The sequence below is a fragment of the Trichomycterus rosablanca genome, chromosome 24, assembly GCF_030014385.1.
Source record: "Trichomycterus rosablanca isolate fTriRos1 chromosome 24, fTriRos1.hap1, whole genome shotgun sequence".
In the NCBI taxonomy this organism is placed as follows: Eukaryota; Metazoa; Chordata; class Actinopteri; order Siluriformes; family Trichomycteridae; genus Trichomycterus; species Trichomycterus rosablanca.
Genome location: NC_086011.1, coordinates 17429653 through 17452378, shown reverse-complemented (window position 1 = coordinate 17452378; position 22726 = coordinate 17429653). Strand labels below are relative to the sequence as shown.

General features: G+C 41.4%; 1 long non-coding RNA gene across 1 annotated transcript; it reads right to left on the bottom strand.

Moving 5' to 3' along the window:
- Positions 1–18442: 18442 nt before the first annotated feature.
- LOC134301459 (uncharacterized) lies at positions 18443–22399 on the bottom strand. Its single transcript, XR_010007453.1, has 4 exons — positions 22332–22399; positions 19579–19905; positions 18673–18901; positions 18443–18530 (listed from the first exon to the last, which is right to left on the bottom strand). It is a non-coding gene; the product is annotated as an uncharacterized LOC134301459 (long non-coding RNA).
- Between the last annotated feature and the right edge of the window lie 327 nt (positions 22400–22726).

The window sequence follows — 22726 nt, the reverse complement described above, 5'->3', positions numbered from 1 at the left end:
GATATGGATGCATGAGACATTGGCAGGATTACAACGGTGAAAAGGGGTGGCCTTGCTTCAGAAAATGCCACCTTCAGTTTGGATGGGGGATGTTGTGACTGCACTCAGATTGTTGAGAAATGTCTGCACGCTAAAGAAATAAATCACGCAAACAGTAAGGATGTGAATTCTACTTTATCTTACAGTGAAAGGGTTTATGTGTAAGTCAGGGTATAATCTGTCAGTGTCCCTTGTTGCACTGGTGTAAATGATACATCCAAAATTGCTTCTCCATTTTTCAGCCTTGAAATTTGTCTAAAATGACAAAAATACCTGACATTTCTACTCCAGTTTTTCTAATTCCAGTCATTTAAATCACGTTTCTGTTCTGTGATTTGCTGCTAGTATTTTTAGCCTATGCAACATGACCATCCAGCATAGCTCTAACAGGGCAGTTAACAAATTGATTCACTGATTTTACATACTCATTAGCATGAAAACGTTTAATAAACAGTGCGTTCATACATCCTCGTGACAAATGTGAGATTGTGTAGAATCCACCTTCTTTTTTGGAAAAAGTAGTACTAGTATTGACTTGCAAAACGACAGCAACAGGGAACTGAAAGGCAAGAATGCAGGACAGGCAGGGGGTCCAATTGTCATTTATACGTGTATGTTTTGTGCTGGGGACAGAGCTAATAGGTTATCATAGGCCCCCAGGTCCCCGCATGCAGAATCTGCAGATGTTTAAAAGAGGCACTCGGTCTTCCACGCCCCCCCACGTTGAGGAGAATTGGAACACTACGGGACGCGGCGGTAAATACCCATCTGTGCCCCATGCTTCATGTTTAAAAAGTGCTCTGGACTCCCCGTTTGAGGTGCAACCGAGGATTGGAGCATCTGCCCTCCCCGAGGTGCGTCCATCACTCTTGTCATGGGGCGAACAGGCTCACTGCTTGCAGCCCCGATTGCCCGTTCCATGGGGTCGAATTATATTAGCAATTATTTATCGCTTTGTTTACCTGTAGATGGTAGATTTATGGGTCACCAAAGGTTCCTTCCAGACAACTTTTTTTAGGAATGTACTTGCATTTCATTTAGAATCTTTAATATTAAGACGTGCAAATTTAATATGTAGTGGTGCATAGCACCAGGGGACCTGGATTTGTATCTCTGGCCACTTATTGTAAGGAGTTTGGTGAGGGTTTTCTTACAGTTCTTCTGTTTGGGAACTAAAACGAGGTGCAAACTGGCTAGAACAAACCAGATCAGATCAATCTGATTCCATTCAGCTTCCACATGTTTTTTTTCTATCTCACATGGTTTTTTCAAACTTTGGGGATGCATCATTAGGTACGGTGACTGCTTTCGGATTTACCCTTCAGAGGAAAAAAATACAAACAAATAAAGGGAGCGACGGCTCCTGCTGAGAGGGCGACTCATTTGTTCCACGTGTCCGAGCTGATGGATTCAGTTTTTTTTTTTACATAATCCTGCTTTATTTAGCCTCTCTTTAATTGGTAAAAAAAAAAAAAAGGCACACGTTTCACTTCATGGCCTGCTTGTACTTTTCTCTCTGTGTTTTATAGCCTGTGGCTCTGGAGCACGGTTGAATGGATGGGTTGTGGGAGGGAGAGCGGTGTGAGACCCCCGCCTCGAGCTCCACCGCTCTAATAGCACAACTCGGATTAGAAAGAGTTGAATCCCCCATGCGGGGAGCAGATCATTCATGTGTGAAAGCCCTGACCATCATCAATACACACCCGTGCAGGAGATCCATCAGCAAATCCGATTGCTCTGCAAGAATCCCGGCTCCCGATGGAGAGGAGGATTTTTCTTTTGCTTCTTTTCTTCGAAAGGAATATTTCATTCGCATATTCACGCACGCCGGGAAAGTAGCTCAGGACTAGCTCAGTCTTTAAGTTTGAGCCTCTTCTAAAGCGACCTAGAACATACAATATATAGTCAGAAGTATTCAGACACCTCATGTGAGCTTGCTGAACATCCAAGTCCAAAAACATACTGTATTAAAACAGACTGACCTCTTTGTGATCTCAGCTAGAACAGCAGCCGCTCTTCTGAGAAGCTTCTCACAAGACTTTGAAGTATGTCTGTGTATGGGAATTTGTGGCCATTTAGTCTAACAATGATAGCATTTGTATGACTGGGCACTGATATTTTATCAAGAAAGCTTCAGTCATCTGTGCAGGCCACTGGAGTTTCTATAAATTAAATCGAGCTTTTCTTCACGTCCTTATAAAGATTGTTTTGTGCTGGAAGAGGAAAGAGCCATCCCTAAACTGTTGCTCCAGTTATAAGCATTAAGAATTATTTTTATATCATTAATTAATTAAACATGTGAGCAACTGTTGTGGCTGAAACACATGAAGTCAATAATTAGAACGAGTGTATCAATACTTTTGTCGATTCAAATATTTTTAGGACTGAGATCTGAAGTCCCATGAGCTTACTGTTTTGTTTTTAGGTGATTTAATAAAAAATAAAAAAAACACTAGTTTTAAAATGCTAATGTGATAGTTTTGATTCACAGATTCTGTCTGGATAGTGCTGCAGTGGGTATGGAACACCAGTCCCACTGTCCTAATGCGTGTTTATGGATGAAAACTGGAGTACCCATAGGAAACCCACATAAACAAAGCCAGGACATTGACAGGACCAAAGGCAAGGATTGAATTTTCGGCATTTAGTAGACGTTTTTATCCAGATCGACTTACAGAAGAGCTTCCTCAGTAAACATTCCCTATTCTAGTTTAAGCAGACCCCAGTCCAAAAATACAAATCTGCTTATTTTAATAAATAAGATGCTATAAAAGGTTAGTGAGTACATGATATTGCTCAGCCTAAGTGCTTAGTAAGAGGTGATGAAGGTCTTTAATCGTCTTTTGAAGATGGTGAGAGACTCAGATGTACGAACAGACATGGGAGGTTGGTTCCACCGCTTGGGTGCCAGTACAGAAAAGAGCCTTGGGATCTATGAGACAACTAGACTAGACTAGACTAGACGGTGCTACCATGCCAGCCACATGTCATTAGTTCAATGATAGATACACATATGATAGAGCTCATGCATGTAGCTGTTATTGTATTCTTGATATTCATGTGGTGAAGACAGAATCGCGCGCGCGCACACACACACACACATTCTCTCTTAATAAAACAGTATCCGTATTCATTGGTGTTAAGTGCTAAACTGATGCCTCTCAACGCAGCGTGAAGTGTAGAGATAAAGGTCACCGAGTTTGATAGCAAGACATCAGTAAGCGAGGATGGTGTGTGTGTGTGTGTGTGTGTGTGTGCGAGGGGGGTCGTTTGCATTTTAGCAAGCGTCTGATGGTGCGTTTTTATCTACGAATCCTGACTTTTACATATCAGCCCGAATGCTAAACAGCAAGACGGCTTCGGTTGGAAGCGCTATTGTATGGTTAGATAAAGGCCCGCTTTTCTGTTTTCATCCCTGCAGCCATACATCATTGTTAAATAAGCCCATCAGCGCGTTCGCACAATGTGTTGGGGTGAACGGGAGCGGATCTGGAGATGCAGGAGTGTGGTGTCTGCTCCCGAGCCATGACGGGAATACTAATGCCGGGCTTGTGGCGACGTCTCCCACCCAAAAAATCGTGTGTCTGGAAGATAGATTTCAGGTGAAGTGTTTTTGGATTTTGTAAAACACTCAGAGCAATATTCATTCATTCATTCATTCATTCACCTTTAGTAACCTGTTCTTCCAGATCAGGGAGGTGGGAGGTCCGGAACCTGCTTGAAAACCCTGGGTGCATCACATATTTAGTCACACCTTGGAGAAACTTGGCAATACAACCACAGTCAAGCAAGCTTAATGTTGCTATGGGGTTAGAAATGGCCAGGCAAAAAAAAACAGAAGCCCCTACTGTAAAATTGGCACCTTAAATATTAAGGACTAACAAAAGCAGCAGAAGCGTCTTCTTTCTTTCCAGACAGCATTAAAGACAACGGCGATGTAAAGCTCACTTGAACAGTGTCACAAGTTCCAGCAGCTTCTAATTCATGGAATATATATTTTTGGTGACCATGGATTTGATGATCCAGGGTTCTAATCTCAGCAGTGTTTCAACTGGTCGAGCGTCTGTATGGACATGATTGTCTAACGTCCGGGGGAGGCCGAAACAGCCTGCTATTGGGAGGTGCACTTGTCAGTGAGCTCTCAGTGCAGGTCCCAAGCCCGGATAGAAATAGGAGGATTGCGTCAGGAAGGGCATCCAGGTAAAACCTAAATACAGGAGTAGCCGAAAGACAAAAAGCATTTGCAAAAAATGATTTCAATGCCAAAGCTGCCCTGTCGCTCACATGTATACGTAAACTTTTATTATATATAAATATGAAGTGTATTTTAATATTTTTTACAACATAAAGTTGATATTGTTGCATACCAGACGTTTAGTTTATTGTGTCGATTGCTTTTTCTTTTCCAGCCATTTGACATATTAGACAGATGGGTCTAATTTTACAGTTTGCTTTAAAACTCTCATATCCGTGGTTTATGCTTGACATTACAAAATAAATAACAAATCATAATTTTTACTTCTTGCTTGCGATTTTTTACACTGTCAGTGCTGTAATAATACTGCACGCTTACCGGAGACCCAGATTATTTCACTCTTTCACTCTTCTTTATCAATTTGTTGATGAAGAGACAATCCAATTCAAAGAAATGTATGACCCGAGGGTTCTACCTAGGAAAAACCTGACAAGCTTAAAGTGTGAATTGCATATAGGTCACTTCGAGTCAGAACAGAACTTTTGACCTCAAAAGAAGCTTTTTGAGAAGTGGAACTGTCCAAAAGTAGAAGTGTTCGACGACCTACAGGTCATGCTGTGTGGTCACATCACAACCCCTAAAGAGAAACAAAGCTACGAATGTTGCAAGAACACAAAACTCATACGAACACACAGAATCCAAAAAAAGCACAGCTAGGTCTTCATTTTAAAATAAACTGCGCCCTTTACAGTTAGTCTTGGTTTGCCAAGTGAGTACATTCTCACTACTGATCAGTTCGGGGAAATATGGGCAGGAACTGAGTTTCAATTAGTCGCCTGATCAAGCACAGTGGCGATTTAACTACGAGCTATAGGTTTATATACGATTACACACACACACACACACACATACACACACACACACACACACACACACACACACACACACACACACACACATACACACACACACACACACACACACAGAAGTAGCAGGCAGCTCTGTAAAAGTGCAACATTGCCATCTAGCAGTGAGAAAAGGTGCAGCAGGTAAACTAACAGTCGGGTACATTTACATTTTTGGCATTTAGGAGAGCAGTTCAGGGTTAAGGGCCTTGCTCAAGGGTCCAACAGTGACAACCTGGCAGTGGTGGGGCTTGAACCAGCGACTTTTGGATTGCTAGTCCAGTGCCTTAACCACTAGGCTACAACTGCCCATAAAATTGGATCATCTCATGTAGAGGAAGATATACAGTATATTTACACTAATGTGACAAAAGCTGATTAAAAACCTCAGAGTCACTGATATTAATATTAGTTTGTCATAATAAAGCAGTCGTTGCATCGTTCCTCCCTAATTTATATTTTTTTTAAAAAGAGGAAATTAAATCAATTTTGATATTATAGTAACCTAAATGAGTCTTCTCTGGGTAATAAAATATTGATTTTGTGATTTTTATGGTGACATCCATAACCAGAGGGACATAAGCTAGTCCATCAAGGATCAGCTAGCGTCCAGATAAGGGATGGAAAAAGGCAGGTAAAGAATTGTGTGGTGTGTTTGAAGTTGTTATATTTAATAAAGGGGTTTATTAGTACGTTCAGTACAATTAAATTATTTATTTGCATATCCCAGCTCGTTTGGAATGCAGAATCAGTCATTGTACGGAGCCTCTGAAGAAGTGAGGGTTGCTCAAGGTACCTACAATTCTTGCTTGACAGGGCTGGGATTTGAACCCACAACCTTTCAATCAATAGCCCAGACCTCTACCCACTGATACGGTTTGATTAACAGTTGCAAAAAGCATTTAGATCCCAAGACGGACACAACACACATACACACACGTGTTCCCTGCAAGTGTATGTAAATAAGTATACAAATAAGTATCATAAGCACATAAAAGCAATACTTCTCTCATTAAAACCACGACAAGCTGAACAATAAAGCCGTTCGTTATGCATGAGAGCGGGATGCAGATGAGCCTGTCTGCTTGTAAATAAGCTGTTATTGCAGGGGTAATAAGGCTTGATAATGTCCTAATGCTCCGGCCCATATGGACGAGAAGATCCACTGCCAGAACCGCCAAGAGATGTGAATGGATCCAAACAGCTGTTCCTCACCCACACACACACACACACACACACACACACACACACACACACACAATGCAGTCTTGTTCCCAAACACCTGGCCCCTGTATAACAATGATCTAATTTGTAGGAAATCTGGCAAGCGTGACGACGTCAGCATCACATCAGCACACTTAATAAAAATAAATACACATAAAAATCACATTTCATTAGAAATTTAGGATTGTTTCTGTTCCATATATGGATTTACATTACACCATTTAGCAGACACATTTATCCAAAATGACTTACAGTGTGACTGTACACAATGCAAGCATTTGGGAGTTAAGGGCCTTGTTTAAGGGCCCAACAATGGCAATCTGGCAGATGTGAAGCTTGAACCAGTAAGTCACAGTGGGAACAAATCCGAAAATCCTACAGATGCCAGTTTATCTATACATACACCTTACTGACAAAAGCCAAAACAATTGCTGACGGATGTAATAAATCAATTATATAGAGGAAATGATATGCTTTAGGGAAGGCCCTTTCCTATTTCAGCAAAACAAGCTCTATATATCTCAGCTATACTGTAGCTCCACTGAACAACGTTGGACTGAACTGGAACATCAACTGAGAGTTTTTTGACTGATATTAGTGCCCAGCCCAGCTGTCATCTTTTGACTGAAAGGACACAAATTCCCACATACATCCTTAAATGTCTTGTGAGAAGACTTCTTAGAAGAGCGGCTGCTATGATAGCTGAAAAGATCACATAGAGGTCATTCTATTTTAATACTATTGGGTTTTGTCCAAATACTTTTGGTAAAGCAAATACAAGCATTGTATACAGTATTAGGAACATTTAACCAATAATCAGACTTTGCTGTGGTAGTTTAATGGTGTAAGATGTAAAGTGTGAGGAAATAATACATGTAAATGTAAACTTTTGACTCCAAATTTACCTATAAAGTGTTTATTTATGTTACTTTTACCAAATACGATAGCCAATGAGCTAAATGCTAATAATAAACAGCGTGAATTAGTTTGACGCTGGTTCCATCTGCTGGACACTGATGTTACTGCAATTCCACATATAATTACAATTATTTTTAACAATATAAAATCACTATAAAACACAATAAAACGCACTCAGTCCACCTTTAACGTGTTGTTGGGGGGTTAGAGGAGCTCTGAGTACTGGAAGGAAGAAACCTACCTAAGTATTGAGAAGTATTGAGAACATGCTAAACCCCTCATAATCAGCGAACGTGATGAGGATCAAACCCAGGTTTCCAGATCCCCAGGACTCTGTGCTGTAAGAATACATGTTTGTCTGAAGCAAACAAGGCACCAGTATAATATAAATAAATGTATAAATAAAAGTCCATGTATGCAGCACAATGGCACAGCTGACACGAGTGGGTGATGCACAGCCACATGGATCCTGGGGACCTTGGTTTGATTCTCACTTGGTTTGATTCTCATCTAGTTACTGTTGTGTGGAGTTTTGCATGTTCAGTTCTGTCTGTGACTAAACATTGACTATAATAGATCATAAGAAATCGCCTTATTTGCCTATTTCTGTAAAAGACCACCAGGGGGAGAACATTCATTAAATTCATGCTATTCCATTCTGATGAAGGAAACCGAAACATCCATAGAAAACCCAGGTGGACGTGAGGATAACGTTCACAAATCATTACAGAGGGTGATCCATCCTTGCTTGCAAAGACATAATTGTGACATTTAGCGGACGCTTTTATCCAAAGCAATTTACGATTATGACCGAATGCAATTTGAACAATTTCAGCAACTTGCTCAGGGGTCCAACAGAGGCAACTTTACTTTTTAGTGGTGGGGCTTGAACAGGCAACCTGATTACTAGTCCAGCACCTTAACAAAGTGTTCTACTCCAGTGAGTGTGTGCATACAGATATAAAATGTGTGTGTGTGTGTGTGTTATGTGCTGACAAAGCTCTGAGTGCTACAGGTTTCACCAAGTGTGTAAGAGATCACCAGCTGCTAATGCTCTAATACTGCATACGTGCACACACACTAATCCATTGCATACTTATTCACACACACATTTGTACCCTCACTTGACCCTACATGATGGTTACTGCACTCCTTGACCCTAGATGTTCCTCATTCCATTCTCGTTAAACTTTACTGTCATTCTACCAATACAGGGTTGTACAGTATAAGGAAACACTGTCAGGCTACTTCTCCAGTACAGATATAAAAGACAATAGTGTTTATGTAATGATAGAATAATAGATAAACTATAGAATGTAATGATAATCAAACTATGACCTCCTGATTCAAAGCTGTTTATGGTGAAGGACCTAATACAGTGATTGTCAGTAGAAGTGAACAGGCGCTCTTTATCACTGCACATGAAAATCTGTGGTTTGATTTTGCTTGCAAATTATAACCTGACCGATACGTCACAACCGTGGATCAGCACGGAGCTCTTTTATATTTAACAAACGATGCTTAGTTAGCTTATACAGTTATCCAATACGGATGTTTTTCCGGGTGTTTCCCCCTGACCTCCTGGTCTGTCTGATTTTTTTTAGTCCTACACAGCAGGTTCTCTAGTTCAGGTTTATTAGTTTTTATAAATGTGCAGGCTCATAGTTTTCACTAGGATAGTCTTGTAGTCATTCATGGTGGATAAAAATACTGAGCATCTTTCTCCTCCCAAATCTTACTTTTTAAAATAAATTTCCTCGCCGCCTCCCCACCCTGCATCCGGTTTCAGCTCAGAACTGATCGGCTCATTGTGCAGTGTGTGAATCCCTCATACTGTCTGTTTCCCAGACGGCTGCCTGGCAATAAATGTGTGGACACGAGTCCAGGCCGTGCAGCAAAACTCTTCTACAGCGTTTCAGTCTCTGCTCCAAAGTTTGGAAGCCGTAACCTTCTTCCATGGCCGAGCCGTGGGTCTCGCTTTGTCTCAGCTGCTGACTAAGTTTTCACACGCCACGGCCCACAAGAGAAAAACGGCTATTGCCCGGCAACTGGAACCCTCAATTGTCCATTTGTGTGTGGAGCGGCGCAGCTGTGTAGCGCCGGAACAAAAAGAGACGTTGTGCTGGAACGACAACAAAGAGCGACGACTGTTTTCTTCCTATTCTGATGAATCTAGCGCCCAGCAGCTCTCACGCCCTCACCTTTACCCCTAGTGGGTGGTTACGCTTTAGTGTAAGTACAGAGCTTTTTTTGTACAGCTGCTGAATAAAGTTCAGTGATGATTTAATTTACACGTTCTTTTTATTTAATAAATGTTTAATAGGCAAAACATTTTTTTTTGGATAACAGAGGTGGTCTAGCACATGGCTTTCCATAAAGAAACATTGGTCACAGAGGAAAATAATAATAATTAAATAAACAAACGTTAACAGGCACATGTGGCGCAGCGGGATATTCCGCCAGACACGTTTCTGCTAGGGTGGGATGACCGGACTATGTGGGTCTTCAAACACTGTGTAAGGACCCTGATTGGCAGATAGAGAGGCACCTGTGCAGAGTACATGGGTGAAAATGGGTTCCGCTAAGGGCTGCACAGGTCGGAGGAGGAGTGAGCAGCAACATACCCACCTCGACTGTAATCATGGATCCTCCAGCAGTGGAAGCATGCTAAGTTGAGAGAAAATAGGAAAAAATGCATAAATAAAATTAAAAAAAAGGCACACGAACACAAAATGAACGTGTACATGAATGCCCCCTTGTGGAGGCTTTACGTTACGTCTTGTAAACCACAGTGGAACCAGATTGCCACCGTTTTTATTAATTAATTATTTACTAAGTGCAAGGTGAGAATACTTTCTGGACAGGACGCTGAGTTATTGCAGGACATCATTCACACACTCGCTCAAACTGAGGGGCGACTTGGAGCGGCCAATCCACCTTCTGCATGTATTAGGAGGTGGGATGAAACCAGATTACTCAGAGATTATTTCCATAATCTGAACAGGCTTGAACAGGAAGACTAAATACGAACCCCACTGTCATCTGCTGTGTGTGTGTATAGAACACGTGTTGGGCGGAAGCGACAGGTGCTGCAGGACTGGTGTGATTTCGTGAGAACAGCCGAGCGCTCCAGCTGCACCCAACACCAGCAGCATTTATCCATCCAGAACTGAACGGAAATGTGGCTAACACCGAGGAACCGCAGCAGCTCGGATCGCAGCCGGGCAAAATAAATCAGACTGTAAAGAAATATTTCCACCAAACAAATCTAATTTACACAGAATTTCACTTCAGGTCCGTCAGCCAGGCTGTGGAGATGCACGGTGTCTGAGGGTAGATCTTTTAGTCTTACTCTGGGAAAAAAACGTTGGGATTCGATTCTCTTTTTTGATGCCATCCCCACAATAACCTTGAGCTCAGCTTTTCTGGGTGCCACCAAACTCACTGCCTGCAGGACGAAACGGTTATTAAAAATAAAATATAAAAAACAGGTTTTACAGGTTTTATATTTCCTATGATTACAATTATGAATTATATTATTATTATTATTATTATTATTATTATTATTATTATTATTATAGTATTTTTAGGAGGAAACGTCCTCTATATCCTGTGGATTCCTGAATTAGAACACAATGTTCTAACTGTGTCGTTTGACTGCATGCAAATCCAAAATAAAAATACACAAATGCACTAATGTGTGCTTGTTTTTCTCACTTTACTGATGTTGACATTGCTGCTCTGGTTCATCCTGCCTTGTCCTCAAACACACACACACACACACACACACACCAGGTGCATTCATGCAGATCTAATGTATATAGATCTATGGGATTACACAGAAAGTTCCAGCACTATGATTTGCATACACGATTGGTTGGTTTTCAAAGCATGTAGTTCCAGTGTTCCAACGTTCCACTTCCTAGTTCCTGTTCTAGTTCCAAAGCTTCCAGTTCTAATAATAATAATTCTTATTATTATTATTATTATTATTATTATTATTATTATTACTTTATTACTATTTTAAGAAGAGTTTATAATAAAAACTTCCTGAAATGAATGTTATGAGTAAGTGAGATGGAAGCTTTACTGGTGTCCTCTGTTCTGTTAAACTGGCCGATTCCCAAATCCAGAAGCTTCCCAGGATGTGAAAATTCTCTGTGTTAATCTGGTAAAATTGGGTAAAAATTTGGTGTGACATTTCACTGGAGGTTGAAACCTGCTGCCCCTCGTTAGAGAATTCCAGCTGTCTCTCTCTCTTTCTCTCTCTCTCTCTCTCTCTCTCTCTCTCTCTCTCTCAATTCAATTCAATTCAATTCAATTTGCTTTATTGACATGACAAATTTACATATTTGTATTGTCAAAGCTTACATTAGTATATATAAATATTTGAAAAAAAGAACAAGTATATACATAGAAAAAAAATGGTAATAAAATATTCATTATGTAATTAGACAATTATTCACACACAAAAAAAGAGAAAATATTACTCTCAATATTTATTACTATAAATATTACTAATATTATCTCTCTCTCTCTCTCTCTCTCTCTCTCTTTTTCTTTACTTTCTCATCTGCATGTCCTCAGCTTCTGGGCAAACTGTTAAATGCCTCATTTAGTCCCCGACAGATTTCCACGTCTCGGTCCTGCAACATTCTCAATTAGAATGTAAATAAAAGGGCTGGAACTTCTTTGCACATTTTCTCATGTGCTGATGGAACAAAGACCCTAAACCTAATCCTAAAACTAACCATAACCTTAAACGCCTGTTTGGTTTTCCACCTGTCCCTGAAGGAACTCCATGCTGTAAAGCTGTACCACAGTCTCTCACTTACCTGTGTGAGGATGACAAGGCTACACAAAGAGCACAGAGCACAGGAAAAACTACTGTAGTTTCAGTGTCATGAGTCTCGGGTGGAAAGTGACACCAGATGCTAATGAGTCCAACAGGACGAAACTCCAATGAAGGTGTCAGCAGTTCTCCTCCATATTAACTCATTAAATAAACCTCATGATGATGATTCCTTTTGACACATTTGATTCGTCACTGTTTTTACGCCAGATGCTGTTCCTGAAGCAACCATCCTAGTTATCCGGGTATGAGACCTGCACTAAGGGTGCACTGATGTGTCTGCCTCCAATGACTAGGCTCATGTAACACCATGCGCCTTCTGTATTTTGAACCCCGGAACTTCACACAAGCTCACAAACTCATTAAATAAACGTTATTTTTAATTATGGCTTAAACACATGAATAAAGTCTCAGCTCATGGTAGGAACATCTGAAATCTCATTGTTTAGCTCTAGAGAGCCCTTATCTATAAAATCTATAAAGATTCTGACTTTTTTTAGGAATGTAGGGATACAAATGGCTAATATTATCTCAGCTTTGTTCAAAATGAATCGATTCTCCGCATGGTTGGGTCTAGGGGTTGAACGGAGGTGTGGCTGTGGTGGATATGGTCCTGTAGGTTGCCCAAAAATGTTAGGTGTCTTCTGGTTTCTCTGAAGGTATCATCATCATAATATATAATATTTAGGGAGTGCGAATCACACAGTGACAGTTAGGGGGTCAACTTTATATATTATGTATTATAACTAACGACTCCCTTGAACTATTGTTTTTACCTCTTTTACCTCCAAGTATTAATAAGGAGGGACAGACCCCTTTTCCCAGTCTCCCCCAGTAAGTCAAACCACATTTAGGGAGTTTGTGCTCTCCTTTGTTGCCCTAGACCTTCTTATTAAGTGTTTTGGGGCTGGACAACTGGACAGTGAGACCATTTTTATTGTAAAAAAAAAATGCTATACAAAAAAATCTGACCGACTTTGGTGAGTTGTGATGCGCCACTCCGATGCCTCTCCTACCTAAGGGAGTGTGGACGATGGGGAGAAGAGTGGGAGAGACACGAGTCCCAGCAGTCCCATCTTATCTGATGAGGCATCCACTTCAATTTGCAATTTTAATGAAAATCAGACACCTGCACTGCAAACGATCGGCGCTCTGAGGATTCCTGCACCGCCAAAACAGAGAGGGAGGTGGAGCGTTAAAAAAAAGGGAGCTCTCGGGGTCTATCACAGGTGCTACCGTGGTGGATCTGATTACCAGCACCGTACCAGATTGGATTTCTGAATGAAGAAAGAACCTTTCAGACAGCGTGAGGTAAGACGGGATCTTCTCACATGCTGGATGAATGAGGCACCACTGTACGCCGTTGGGTCGGCGAGGAGAGCTGGTTACCCTCCTGGGAAGAGTACCCCAGATGCCACCCTGATCCTTATTCTAACGTTTGGTCCTCTGTCTGTCCTTAAAGGAACTCGGAAACTTGTTCAAATGATGGAGATGGAGAGCTGGCATCATGTCATTTAGTGGCACTTAAAGTACAAATGGACCCTCAATGGTTCCCCAATGGTCATCACAGCTCATTTTATACCACATTAACTGTTTTTAAAGATTGAATGGGTTTATAGGTTTTAGACTCTTGGTTTCCTGCACCGTTTGGATCTTTGAGACCCATTAGGACAGTAAGCAGGTAGAAAAGTGAAAACGAGACAGGAAAGTGGAGAGGGCGAACGTAAAAGAAAACGCCAGAGAGACAAAAACAGAACGACAGGACAAGAGGTCACGGAGATCTTATCAGTCCATTAGCAGCTCAGCTACTCGTCCACACAATGCTCGCTCCGTTCTTCAGCACTGAACTAGATGTAGAGCCCAGCACGCCCACACCGGAGATCAAGATCCCGGCGGTGCAGGTGTTGGAAGATGCCACGGCCCGTGAAAGCTCTCCACAGGCTCCCATTCAGCCGAGGGGTAACGGATCCGCTGTACCTCCACGCCCCGGCCGCATTTTTACCCGGTCAGTCCAGGCGAGGCGAGATCTGTATCTGAGGTTCTCACACTCCAGCCTGACCCACAATGCACTCCAAAAAAGACTTTTCGAGGACGTGTGTGTGTGTGTGTGTGGGGGTGGGGGGGGGGGTTAACTAGTCCTGTTTATATGGACACAGAGAAGCCACCAGCTATAGATAATTAAAATAACAAACAAGAAATGAATAATATAAGTTGTTGTGTGTATAACTCACCACACTGAAGGTTTCAAATTTGTGAAAATATTTATTTTTATTTGTTTTTAATAAATATGCTATAAATAAATAAAGTTGGAATATTAATTTTAGGAAAAAGGAAATTATCTTTATTATAATTCTTGTTTAATTTAATTTAATTTATTTATCTTATTCTATTTATTTATTATTTATTAGATTTTTTTAAATTTTTGTTTTATTTTACTTATTAATTTATCTTTATTTGATTTCATTTGCTTTATTTTTTATTTTTTATTATTTATTTATTTTGATTTTCTGATTTGAGACATTTCGGTGTTAAAATCCAAAAATTAACTCAATGAGACACAAAAAAGTATTTATTTATCTTCTTTTATTTTTATTATTTATTTTTTATTTGGTTTAATTTATTATTATTTTTATTTCTGATTTGAGAAAATATCTAAAAACGATATTAAAAATTAATTAATTTATCTTTTTTCTATTTTGTATTATTTATTTATTTTTATTTGATTTAATTTTATTTATTTTTTATTTTTATTTATTTATTTATTCATTTATTATATTATTTTGATTTTCTGATTTGAGACATTTCGGTGTTAAAATTTACAAATAAACTTGATGTAACAACATTTTTTAACATTTATTTATTTGTTTTTTTATTTTGATTATTTCTTTATTTTTATTTAAATTTAATTTATTTATTTATGTATATATTTATTTATTGGTTGATTGATTTTCTGATTTGAGACAGTTTGGTGTTTAAATTCACAAACGCGCTCCATGTGAGGTAAAAACCCTCCGTTACCAAAAACAACCTTCTTCTTTGCATCCTTATTTCTATGCAAATGTTATTGATGTTTCTCGGCCTGCTCTTCACACGCTGCAGCCTGAAGCCAAACAGACTCCGGATCACACGGAGCTCTGTGGATTCTGAGTTTATAACAAACTTCCCTAACAGCAGATCAGACTCATCGAATCAGCTCTCTAACGGGTCCTTGTTTTGTCTTTCTGAGGGTCATAAGAGCCCCGAGAGAACCCCGGGGGGTCTTTTAGAGGTCTCACGAGCCCTGTTCATCCATGTTCACTTCATGAGGCGAGGCGAAACACGTCCGCTCCACATGCCGCTGTTAAACACACGCACCTGTTCCACGTCCCTCGCTGCAGGGTGAGGAGGGCCGAGGACAGGCGCATTGTCACCCATTTAGGGTGCGGCTGGCGACACGTGTCCCCACTTTACGAAATCCGGCCTTCACGCGCCACGCTGGCAGGTGCCCTGACGCATGTTCTCATAGACGCACTGGGAAAACTCATGCAGACACTGGGAGAACCAAACGTGGGGATCATTTGTGGACTCTAGTCGAGGTGTTGGAGTGAGATAAAGAACACGTTGGCAGCAGGTGTGTGTGTGTGTGTGTGTGTGTATTCCGTGGGCAGTGGGCATAAACCCTTACAGTATCATGTGATCCTGTGCCAGCGGTTCGACGTACAGGGGTCTGAGATGGACTGCATAACATCAGCACATCTGGAAAAGTCCTCGAGTTACCATGACCACGGCACGCGGGGAGATGGACAGGTGTGTGTGTGTGTGTGTATGGGGGGGGGGGGCGCAGGGGTAACAGATATTGGGTGGAGGATTTTAGTTTATGGGGGCCAGTGAGTGCACAGTGACAGAACAGAAGAGATGAGAAGAGAAATAGAGGCCCCTGGAGCCCCCAAGGTCAGAAAGACCTGGATGTTGCACAACGTGGTTTTGTGCAGATGTGTATGTGTGTATGTGTGTGTGTGTGTGTGTGTGTGTACATGAATTGTGTAGATAATTGTGTGTTTTATTTATTACTAAGCTCAGTAAAGTTTTTTTTGTCATTATTATTCAAGGTGCAGCAAACGTTAGCATAAAAAAGAAAAACTAAAAGCAGAAATCTAAAATCATCTGGTAAGTATATAAATAATAAACACATATAATTAAACTAATAAAAATAACAACTGTCCATCATGTCCATTATGTCCGTGCACATGCCCGACTGGCTGATAGCACAGCTGAAATTCAAACCCTGGCACCCGAGTGCCCAAAACTCACAAGTGACCAGAAAAAAAAAGGAAACCAGAAAAAATAACACAATTGTTTTAATCTTTATCTACTTTTTCATTAGTGGACACGACTGGCTTTATATGAATGAATTAATGAATGAATGAATGAATGAGTGATAAAATGAATGAGTGAATGAATGAATGAGTCAATGAGTGAGTAAAGGAATGAATGAATGAATGAATGAATAAATGAAAGATTAAATAAATGAATGATTAAATAAATGAGTGAGTAAAGGAATAAGTGAATGAATGAATGAATGATTGAATGAATAAATGAATGATTAAATAAATGAGTGAGTGAATGAATGAGTGAATGAATGAATGAGTAAATGAATAAATGAATGAGTGAATGAATGAATGAGTGAATGAATTAATAAATAAATAAACAAGTGAATGAATGAGTGAATAAATAAATAAATGAATCAATAAATTAATGAGTGAATGAATTAATAAATAAATAAATGACTGAATGAATGAGTGAATGAATAAATAAATAAATGAATCAATAAATGAATGAGTGAATGAATGAATAAATAAATAAATAAATAAATGAGTAAAGGAATGCGTGAATGAATAAATAAATAAATGAATGAGTGAGTGAATGAATGAATTAATTAATAAATAAATGAATGAATGAGTGAATGAATAAATAAATAAATAAATAAATAAATAAATGAATCAATAAATGAATGAGTGAATGAATAAATAAATAAATAAATAAATAAATAAATAAATAAATAAATAAATAAATAAATGAGTAAAGGAATGAGTGAATGAATAAATAAATAAATGAATGAATTAATTAATTAATTAATTAATGAGTGAATGAATAAATGAATGAATAAATGAGTGAGTAAAGGAATGAATGAATGAATGAATAAGTAAAGTAATGAATGAGTGAATCAGATCATCAGACCTGAGATTTTTCTGTTCCATTTCTCGACACAGGTTTGAACGTTCCCTTTCATGGATGCCCCCACCACCACGCTTCACAGCTTCACAGTTTTCAGGGCATTTAAGGTTCAACTTCTGTCTGATCTGTTTACAGAACTTTGTCCTGTACAAGCTGTGGAACGGCAACATTTTTACCACGGTGTTTGTTTATTAACACCTTTTTTTTTACAGCCCAGATCTCTGGAACACAAGTCCGTATCCCAGAGGGGTAAATACTTTTTCCCCAGTCTGGTCTGGATGGTAAAAGATCAATCAAAGTGTTTAATACAGAGATAAAACGTCCAGCAGCACGTTCAGAACCTGGAGGAAGATCAGAAGCGTTTAATGAGCAAAATTGTGCTGAATTACGAGTTAATCCAAAGTTCACAAACGTTCTTGCTAGTGATTATCTGTGTTATACTGATGCAGGAGGCGATGAGAATCACAGGTGTGTGTGTGTGTGTGAGTGTGTGTGTGTGTGTGTGTGTGTGTGTGTGTGTGGTGCTTCCTGTTCCAAGTTCTGGCCTCCTGCTTACTCTCACAATACAGACCAACGCTGCCAAAGCCGTAAAGACGGTGTGTGTCTCTCGTTCTCTTCTTGCATATTTACTTTAGACTCTCTCGGGAGTGACCCTTAAACCCCGACCCACCCTCCCATCCCTAAAACTCTTTCAGCGGTGAGGGTAACAGGTTGAATTTTGGGGGTTTGGAAGGTGCCAGGCTCTGCTTTAGTGTCGTTTGCTGTGAGAAGGAGGCACAGATTCGGACGAACTGTTTGGCTTAGGGAGTCGTGTTGCATTACAGCACAGGGATACTTTTACCTTGACATTTATTTCACAGCGGTACCTTAAAACTCAACGCCAGTTGGTTCTGAGAGTGGTGTTGAGTTGAGTTCGTTGAGTTTCAAGGTATTGTTTCCCATAAGGATGTTTGGGAAACCTGTTAATGCATCCATGGTCCTGTGGAACTGTGTATATTTTAGGCTGATGTAAAATAATGAGGTTGTTTTTGACTCTTAAACACTGAAAATAACAAAATATGAAATAAAAACACTGAAATACAGTACAATAAACACTGCACTTTAGCTTTACTTCTTTATTGTTTCATTACACTTCTTAACCGTGGAGATGTTTGATCTTGGGATACCGTATTCCGTTCAGTACCTGCGCATTCACATGAGAAGCGGCACATTAGCCTTACGGAAACTGCACAGCACAGCAGACGCTAATGAGACCAAACTAACATGCTTTAATATTTGTTTTACATAAGTAGTTAAAAGCAAGAAACCGGTCCTGCTTCACTCACCCGAGCTCTTGTTTTCTCTGCGTCCGAGGCGGCGCTGAACACTCGTCTGAGATGAACATGTGTTCTTCAGCGTGTAGCGATGGATCCCTGGGGTTCATCATGGCTGAAATTCGGTCTGGTGCAGCCAGGTGGATCTGGGCAAAAGTTCAGCGTCTGCACAGCGCAGCACATTTTCCTCCGCTCGAGTGTTCCTCGCTCAGACTCGTGTTTTTCGTTGTCTCGGCAGGATCTGGAGAGGGATCGGAAAACTGGGTTTTTAAGAATACTGAAGAGCTGGATGTTTGTAGGATGGCGGCTCATAGAAGAACAGGACCACCAGGCACTAAAATTTTTGAAGTCCGTTCAAGAACTGATAATAGTATTTAGGGACTGATTTTTTTAATGCATTTTCTCCCCATTTTTTCTCCCGATTTAGCGCATCCGATTTGTCTTCCGCTGCCGACAGACTCCAGATTTGCATCCAAGGAGAGCACGCCGCTGCCCACGCCTTCTTTACACGTGTACAGCCGTCCTCTTCTTGTCTGTGCTTCCTGCACGGGCGTCTCTTCTGCCAATCAGGATCCTTACACAGCGCATGAAGACCCACCCAACCACATATAGTCCGGTCCCCACCCTGCAGATGCGGTGGCCAATTTGTATCTGCTGCAGGCACTGCCAATTATGCCCGCCAGATGGCGCCCAGCCGACCGGTGGCAACACCGAGCCTCGAACCCGGGAGTTCAGAAACTCGGTGCTGGTGCATCAGCGGAATATCCCGCTGCGCCACCTGGGCACCTGATTTTTATTTTATTTAATTCTTTAATTCTTTGGACGGCACCTAAACTGATCTGCATTTCTAATTCCAGCCCCTAAAAACCAATCAACAATCCAAGCTACGTTAAGCATTCACCTATGACTCTGATTCACCTCCATTTGTGCGGCCTGGTGGACAGATGCTTCTCTTCGTACCGCCTTAAACATCCGGTGGTGTCGGAGACGTGAAGGAGCGGATGTGCTGCCAAGATCAGGGAAGCAGCACGACCCGATCTGGAGCGGTGCACTCAGGGAGAAGCCTGCGTAGCGCTAACGTTTCTTAGCTTCTGCTAAACCCATACGGTGGAGGCAGAAGGTCTAGCGCATTATGACAGTCCGTCTCTGCGTTTGTACTTAAGGATCTGAAGCCTCGGCGTCTCCCTCGATGCTAATAGCAGAGATAGCGGAGCAGAGCTGAATGCTGAGTAAGCTTCGCCGAGTCTAAACACACAAGTCCAGAAGGATTAATGAACATTATTACCAGGATTAGAATAAACGGTTTATATTAAAAAAAGGAATGCGTACGCTGTGAAGCTGCAATATAAAGATAAACGATGGCCTGTAGGCTCTTTTTTACATTTCTCATTTACATTTTCGGCATTTAGCTGATGCTTTTATCCAAAGCGACTTACAGTACCGTGATTATCAAGCAATTGAGGGTTAAGAGCCTTGCTCAAGGGCCCAACAGTGGCAGCCTGACAGTGGTGGGGCTTGGACCAGTGACCTTTTGATTACTAGTCCAGCATCTTAACCACTAGGCTACAACTTTTTTGTTGCAGAAGCTTTTATACATCAAGCTGCTGATGTAAAGCTTGCTCGACAGTGAGCAGTGACACCCACGTTCCGCCAGCTTCCGGCTGTTTCTGGGTGGTTCTTGAACGACCTACATTAGTCCCACTTATATTTTTAAGTCCAGTGATAGCTCAGTGGTTAAGGTACTGGACTAGTAAACAGAAGGTTGCCGGTTCAAGCCCCGCCACCACCAAGTTGCCACTGTTGGGTCCCTGAGCAAGGCCCTTAACCCTCAATTGCTCATCGTGTTCCGCTCATTGTGTAAGTCGCTTTTGATGAAAGCGTGTGCTAAATGCTGAAAATGTAAATGTAAATGTAAGTCCCACCCCCGCTTCAGCTCGCTAACGTACGGAGGGCACAAACCTACATGGGCACAAATTCCCATGCACGTACTACCAAATCTTGTGGAAAGCCCTCCCAGAAGAGTATAAGCTCTACATATGCAAACAAGGGGGCACGTCGTCAGGTGTCCACGTACTTTTGGCCCCCGGTTGGTTTTGTTAAAGCTTTGTTTGGGTGGGTCTGTGAATCGAGTGCTTAGCTTTTAGCACCTGCGAGCCAAATAGACTCAGATGGATTAATCGATGTGTGTGACAAATCCGATACGCCCCAAAGCCCGCTGGTGGATGGCATGATAACCCCCCCCCCCCCCGCCCACACACCACCTCCCACCCACACACCACCCCCCACCCCCGCAACTCGTCGTCCCACTCGTCTTCCAGCTGATCGGCACTTTTCCCTATAAACCCGGCGAAGTGTTTGATTACCGACGACGCAGATCGTGGCAGATTCATCTTTCGCTCTTTTGCTGCCGCCTGCTTAAAATACCCGTCTCGCCCGGTGATACAAACACTGGCGCAGACCTGCTGGGCATTTATACACCTTTAACCTTCGCCCTTTCCTGCCGTGCTCATAATAGAGGCGAGGAGGACGGGGTGTGTTACGTGTGAAATATTTTGTGGTACTTGATTCGCTTCCTGAGAGCGTAAAGTATCAAGTATTAAGACGCCCTCAATACGGAATGGGAAAATGCCCCCTGGCATCCTGTATGCCCTCCATTTGGATGCGCATTGGTTCCTCATGTGTGAGTGGTCTACTTGAGCTCCTAAACACATGTGGTGACTTATCGGACATCCTGTTCCAAAAACACGAGGCGTTATTACGCTGCTACTACATAACAGCCTTTCCATTTTGGAGTGTGTGTGTGGGAATTTTTGACCATCGACTTGTAAATTCATGCCAAACATGTTCAGTAGGCTGAACAGCCGCCACTTCATCCTGACCAGGGTTGCGGTTTCGCCCCGGAAACAAGTGGACTGTGTGATTACTCAGCCGTCCGGTCTATCTGCCCTTCACACACACCGCCGAGTGTTAATAATTCAGAGTCCAGCTGTCAATCATTCTCTCCTCTGTGTGTGTGTGTGTGTGTGTGTGTGTGTGTGTGTGTGTGTGTGTGTGTGTGTGTGGATGGTGAGGTTGGTTGATGTGCAGCACATGTTGGACTGCAGTGTTCACCTTAAGGTCAGACATGCTTGAAAAATTACACACTTCATTTAGAAACAGGGAAGGAAGTTACACACACACACACACACACACACACACACACACACACTCACACTCACATACACTCATACACACACTTATACACACACACTCATGCACACTCACACACACATACACACACTCATATACACACATACACAACCTCATACACACACATACTCAGACACACACACACATACACACACACTCATACACACTCATAAAGACACACACACTCTCACACACATGCACACACTCATACACACACACATATACGCAGACACACACACATATACTCAGACACACACACACACATACTCAGACACACACACACATACACTCACACATATACTCAGACACACATACACACACATACACACACACACATACTCATACTCACACACACACTCACTTGATGTGAAAACTTTCGTCAGCCCCACAATGATCTTAATAACGAAGTCAAAACTAAATCACTCCCCGCCTCACAGGTGTGTGTGTGTGTGTGTGTGAGTGTGTGGAGGTAAACAGTGCACCTGAGAGCCGGGGTCAAAGTTCAACTGCAGGCTTGACAGCAGCCATTAGATCAGAATGTCGGAGCTCAGAGAGACACAGAAAAAACATGAAGGATTAGATAAAGGTGTAGGTGTTATACACACACACACACATACACATCACAACACACACACACATACACATCAAAACATACACACATCACAACACACACATCACATCACAACACACACACACACATCACACACACACACCAGCGAGAGAAAGAGCATGACTTATTAGATAAAAGTGTAGGTGTTACACACACACACACACACACACACATATACACACACACACACACACACATACAAACACATCACACATCACAACACACACACGTACAACACACACAAGCATGCACACACACAAACACTAA